The following is a 7,021-nucleotide window of genomic DNA, read 5'->3' on the forward strand; positions in this document are numbered from 1 at the left end:
AACATCATTACAACACATATTTTTTTTGGAGACATTGTGGTTTCTCTGGGATACCAAGCTTGTATCATAACAGAGCTATCCTTAACTCTGGTTTTCCCTTCAGACTTTTAAAAGATTGTTTCTATGGGTTGCATCTATTGAAAATAGGATTTTATTTAATGCTATGTCAGTTAGTCTTCACAAAATCTTTCCTATTTTTGGGATAACTAATTTTTCACCTTAACTTCATACTTAAAGATCATTACAGAGTCCTTGTTTGATTCAAAAAGAATTACAAAATTCATTGACAGTATAAAACAAAAATATTTTCTCTCTGTTTGTTTCCCCGTCCAGTGATAGAATATATTTGAACATAATTTTTAAATGTATTTCAGTTAATGAACGTTCTTTATATTAGACATTTAATTATAAACAAAATCCTGGACCAGAGCAAGAGGATAACAGGTAAGGCACTTGCCTTGCACATGGCCAACCCGAGTTCAACCCCCAGCATCCCATACGGTCCCTTGAGCATCACCAGAAGTAATTTCTGAGTGCAGGAATTAGTCCAATATTTCTTATTTGGAAAAAAGATTGAGGAACTTTATTCCAATTCATCTCAAAATAAAACCATTTATCCTCAAAAAGAACAAAAAAGTTTTAGCTAGGTAATATGAGATGATTAGATATTTTTGTGTGTGTGAATAATGGTGATGAATGCACAAATGCTAGAGTGAGAAAGCCAACAGATGATTTCAAAATTGGGGAGGGAAGAGATTCTGATTTCCATCCAGAGTGATGGAAGTCACTTCTCTTCTCTCTTCTGTCCTCTTCTGCGTCAAATTTGAGATCTTCTGACTTGGTTCACACCATGGCCTGTTTACTGCTCCAGACCTGTCCTGAGCAATGCGAACATTGTTCTCGAGGGGACCAGGGCTCTATTTGTAGAAGTCTTCTATACTTTTAGTCTGGATACAGAAAAATCATCTCTACTCCAGGATCCTAAAACCATCTTTGCTGAGAGTGAGTGTTTTTCATGCAATCTAAGGCTAATAACTGGAAATCAACATCAGCCCTTAGAGTCATCAAGTTCTGCACAAAGGCAAATGAAGTCCAGCTTTTGTTTCTCTAGAGTTTCATTTTCATAGGTATAGTACTTGAGCTTTGGGTCTCCCAAAGAGGAATTGAAAGAGCTATGCTTGGAAAATCACATTTCACTCAAATGAGAGAAAGAATCCGGAGTGCCGACATCCGTCGACGATCAAGAATCAGGGACGCTGTCTCATTTGCCAAGGTGTCAAAAATCAGATGGGCTGGTCACGTAATGAGATTTAAAGACGACCGCTGGATTAGAGCTGTTACCGACTGGATTCCACGGGATGTCAAAAGACCGTGTGGCTGCCCACCTACCAGATGGTCAGACTTCTTCATCAAGATTATGAACAATCGGTTTGAGGCTCTTCATGTTCCTAGAGCAAACAGATGCCATTGGGCTACACTAGCATGCAACAGGGACAAATGGAGACGTTACTGGCGCCCGCTCAAGCAAATCGACGATTAATGGGAAGTCAAGTGATCAAGTGATCAAGTGATAGTACTTGAGCAAATCAATGACTAACGGGATGACAAGTGATACAAGTGATAGCACTTGAGAGGATGCAGAGGTCCTACTGGGAGTATGAAGGGCCAGTTGTTATGCCAGTGGTCACTTCTCACATCTGTGGAAAGGAAAGAGTCCCTCTCTGTGTTCTCCTTTCCCATGCAAGTAGGAGAGGGAAAACTCAGCACTGTCATCGCGGAAGTGTCCTGAATTCAGTGACTTGCAGAGCTGTTGATCACAAGCATTTGTCAGAGACCTCCCAGAGACACTAGAGAACCATTTTCAGGATTAATCAATACAAGCCTGGCATTACAAAGCATCCTTGTTGGAGGAACATAAACCTTCTTTGAACTGCAGCCAACGCAAACTGTGGCTAAAACATTCAGGCTTAGCTCTAGGAGGAAAGAAGATGAAAAATTTCCATTGCCATCAGCCCCCAACCCTTGATATAATGAGACTATCATTATGACCGCAGCAGTGAAAGTAGAAAGATAGAATGGGATGCTAGCAAGGATGGTAAGGAGACATTTCTGTTAGTAGAAGTCTTCCAATTACCACAATGATGAAAGGATATGAAAACCATACTTTGTACCATGCCTTCTTCAACATTTTCCATTTGCAACCCTTTTTTTTTAATCTGAGGAAGTTTTATAAGATACTCTATATACTGGTATATAAAATAGGTAAACAAATCAAACTGGTAATAAATCATAGAAAAATATATTAAAAGTCATCCCACATTCAGTTATAAAGCTAGACTACATTATTTAGGTATGGCATAGTATAGAATATTTACAAAGCTAGGCTATACTACTTCTAGATTTAATTTATGTATATATATAAAAGTATATTTTAATATATATAAGCTTGGGTCAGTGGGTTTAAAGGCTGCATATATTAGGTAAGCCTGACCATTTTCTATTGATATTTTAATAGGTTGCATAATATACTAACTAACTTTTGGATACTTCTTCAGTAAAAATTGCACAGATAACTGACAAAAGCTGTGTTTTGCTCATTGGCAGGAAAGGAGATGAAAACCCTCCATTGCCATCAGCCCCCAACCCTTGATATAATGAAACTATCATAATGACCACAGCAGTGAGAGTAGAAAGAAAGAATAGCATGCGAGCAAGGATGGTAAGGAGACATTTCCTTAGGTAGAAGTTTCCCAGTTCCCATGATGATAAAATAACATGAAAACTATATAGTCCTGGAAGTGTCCAAGGAATTGTATGTGGTCCTGGAGAGTGTACCAGGTTCATTTGATTCCTATCAAATTGCCAACCTTATTGTGTGCTATCTGAAGAATCACAAGATATCATTACTGTTAAAACTCTGGAGGAGGTAACTAGGGTAATTTTATGAGAATAAGATCTATTCTTATTCTTCTATACCTTTAGTGTGGGTGCAGAAAAATCACCTCTGTGATTTATCTTATTTATCTCAGAATATTGCCTAAATACTACTTGTTCTTTTCTTGCTAATGTCACCAGGAAGGACCCCCTCCAAACCCATACATATAATAGAATTGCAAGTTATTAGTAAATGCTCACATGCCCTCCCCCCTCCTCCCCTCCCCCCAGGCACACACCTTCCCTTAATAATAAAAACTCTGAATGTAGAAAAACATTTCCTTGGCTCCCTCTGGATGTTAGATGTGTTTAAACAAGAAAGCTTTGGTTAATGAGTACAGAGAGAAGGTACAAAGCTTCCAGAGAAGTTTTTTTAAGAGGAGGAGACCAACCCATCTCCTATCTCTTTGTCTCACTGACTACAAGCATTATTTGGTCGTTTAAACCAGATTAAACGATTTAAAATTTTTTTAATTGAATCACTATGAGATAGACCCTTACAAAGCTGTTTATGATTAGGTTTCAGTCATACAGTATTCCAAGACCCATCCTCCACCAATGTACATTTCCCAGCACCAGTGCCCCAAATTTCCCTCCTATCACCAACCCCCACCCCACTGCCAGCCAGTCTCTATGACAGGCTCTTCTCTCTCTGTCTCTGTCTCTGTCTCTGTCTCTCTCTCTCTCTTCTCCTCTCCCTCTTTCCTTTTGGGCATTGTGGTTTGCAATTGCAATACAGATACCCAAAGGTTGTCATGTATATCCTTTTCACTACATTTAGCACTCAGTTCTTGTCCAGAGTGATCATTTACAACTATTATTGTCATACTGGTCCCTTCTCTATCTTACCTACCCTACACCTCACACACACTTGTGGTAGGTTCCAATCACTGATGAGTTATAGGAGCCTTCTTGAGCCACAAGGCAGTGTCTGTTGAAATGAATAAAAGAACATAACAAAGGGATCCCAGATTGTAAAAGGGTCATTGATAGGCCACAGAGATTATGAAGTTAAATAAAGCAAAGCCACCAGGCTTAGAAATATACTCAGACAATACCATTGTGTTTGCTCAGTAGCAGAATTGATGAAGTCCAGTAAGTCAAAATCCACTAACTTGGCTTGCAAAAGTCCTTGATCACAGGAAACCTCAGGTGAGTTCACCTGCCACAGCACCAACGGGCAAACATAAAAATAAACATTCTTGAGTTTATGAGTAAAATATCATTTCCCAAATGAGTGCTGTAAACCATGAATGGAAGTGGACAAGGAAGCCCTTCCCAATAAGAACAGACATTTTTTTTATCTTTTTCTGATCATTTATATGTTTGTTTGTATCTGAAATTAGGAATAAAAAACCATTACATGCTTTCTACTTTTTTTTTTTGAGTGGGGAAAAATATGTTGTTGCTTAAGTAGCTACAGTCAGACTTAATAAATAGCACAAAGAAGTATCTGAAAATCTTGGATTTAGAGTCAGATGCATATAAATCTGATGATATGTTGATGTCTCTATGAGAGTCACTTCTCTGTCTCTGTCTCTGTCTGTCTCTCTTTCCTTTGGGGCATTATGATTTGCAGTTGCAAGACAGATATCAAAAGATTGTAGTGTAGGTGCTGGAGTGATAGCACAGTGGGTAGGGCATTTGCCTTGCACAAGGCTGACCCAGGTTCAATTCCCAGCATCCCATATGGTCCCCTGAGCACTGCTAGGCATAATTTCTGAGTGCAGAGCCAGAAGTACTCCCTGTGCATTGCCGGATGTGACCCAAAAAACAATAAAACAAAACAAAACAAAACAAAAATGGTTGTAGTGTATATCCTTTTGGCTACTTTTAACACTCAGTTGTTTTCCCTCTGGGAGAGAGAGCATTGAGGGTGTTCTAAATAGGAAAATGTAAGGTTAACTTGGATACTTGAATAGCCAAAGATAGATTGACTGCCCCACATCTAGTGTCCTATTTTTCTTCAATGAAAGAACTGTAAATAGTATGGTGTCTATGTTACCTAGCTAAGGTCACTAAATGAGATATAATATGCCTTGTTATGTGCCCGGCAAGCTACTGAGAGTATCTTGCCTGCACGGCAATGCCTGGCAAGCTACCTGTGATGTATTTGATATTCCAAACACAGTGACAGTTGTCACAATGGAGACATTACTGGGCCCGCTAGAGCAAATCGATGAACAATGGGAGGACAGTGACAGTGACAGTTATGTATATCCCACTGCCTGAAATGCAGATGTGCTACATGGTGATGACTCTTGTGTGATGAAAATAGCTGGTGGACTGTGTTGGGAGCCCTGGTCATGGTAGAGTTCTAAATCATTCTATAATCATGAGAAAAGTTACACAAATTCACATCAACGTTCAGCTATCCTTTTTTCTTTAGGGAATGAGGGGCTCACATGTGAGCCATATCTCCCAACCCCAATTTTTATTTTTCTATCACCGAAACTCAAACCAAACCATATTTAGCTGGGAGTGAAGACATTTCACTATGGAAAGTTGAGGTTATGCATTGGGGAGCAGTCACCACCAGATATTAAGATGAGAGATGGCTCAAGGACAGGAAGAAAGCTGTGATACTGGCACCAGAGAGGTACTGAGACAGCATTGGCTCCATAAAAATTGCAACATGCATGAGTGCACAACTTTATTCAAAGATTAGTAGAACATCTATATGCTCGCCTATTTTATTTTCCTCAGAAACTAAATACAGTTTAGAATTCAACTCCCCCCTTTCTTCTCCTTACTGCATAACTCTGCACCAGGCTGTTGGACTCTGCGGCAGTCTGTTTTCACACGGGGCGCCCCAGAGGGGTGCGAGTAAGAGCCCTCCCCTACCAAGGGTCTCAGCCACAGCAGCCCACCTCCACTACCCAACCGCTGCCATGTTCCAGGCCACTTTCTACACGCTTGGGCAGAGCCTCACATATGATTGAACATATTCCTGTACACTTCCTGGCCATTTTCCATAATTACCACACCATATTTGATGGGGTTCAGACAGTAGATACAAGTCATAGAGGGAAATATACATATATATGTATACATATATATCTCAGAGAGCCCGGAAAGCTACCGAGAGTATCCTGCCCACATGACAGAGCCTGGTTAGCTCCCCGTGGTGCATTCGATATACTAAAAACAGTAACAATAACAAGTCTCATTCTCCTTACCCTGAAAGAGCCTCCAATATAGCAGTGTTGGGAAAGATGAGTAAGGAAAGGCTGCTAAAATCTCAGGGCTCTCGCACACGCTAGGGGAAAAGGCAGCTCAGATAGAGAAGGGAACACCAAATAAAGGATGTTGGGAGGATCCTCCCAGGATGGGAGAAGCATGCTGAAAGTAGACTATAGACCAAACATGATTGCCACTCAATGACTCTATTGCAAACCACTACACCCAAATCGAGAGAGAGAACAAAAGGGAATGGCCTGTCACAGAGGCAGAGTGGGATGGGAGGATGGCGGGTGGGAGGGATACTGGGATTAGTGGTGGTGGAGAATGGACACTGGTGGAGGGATGGGTATTTTATCATTGTATAACTGAAACCCAAGCACAAAAATTTGTAAGTCTACAGCTGTACCTCATGGTGTTTCACTAATAAAATTTAAAAAAAATAAAAGTTTTCATAAATTAAAAAAAAATCTCAGGGCTGGGACAAATGGAGACCTTACTGGTGCCCGCTCAAGTAAATCGATGAACAACGGGATGACAGTGATACAATTATATTGTTTAATCAAAAGCAGTCCTGTGAGTAACGTTTGTGAAAGACTCCATCATCATTTCCATTCTCATGCATTCCATAGCTGATGCTTTCCTTTGTGCAACTTGGGCAAAGTGCTTTCAATATGTATGCCTATCACCAATGTAAACTCAAACAACCAAATAAAGGAAGGGTGTGGTGGTGAGAGTTTCTCCTGAAATAGTCAAGTGCACATTATGGTAGAGAAGGAAGTTTAACCACAGTCCCATTAAGCAATGGGCTGTGTGTGTGTGTGTTTGTGTGTGTGCATTAATATAGTTTATCTGGAATGAGGAAGGAAAAGATTCAACTTTGAAAAAATGTTTCCTCAACAGCAAA

Source organism: Sorex fumeus, unplaced genomic scaffold (assembly GCF_029834395.1).
Source record: "Sorex fumeus unplaced genomic scaffold, SorFum_2.1 ptg000094l, whole genome shotgun sequence".
Classification (NCBI taxonomy): Eukaryota; Metazoa; Chordata; class Mammalia; order Eulipotyphla; family Soricidae; genus Sorex; species Sorex fumeus.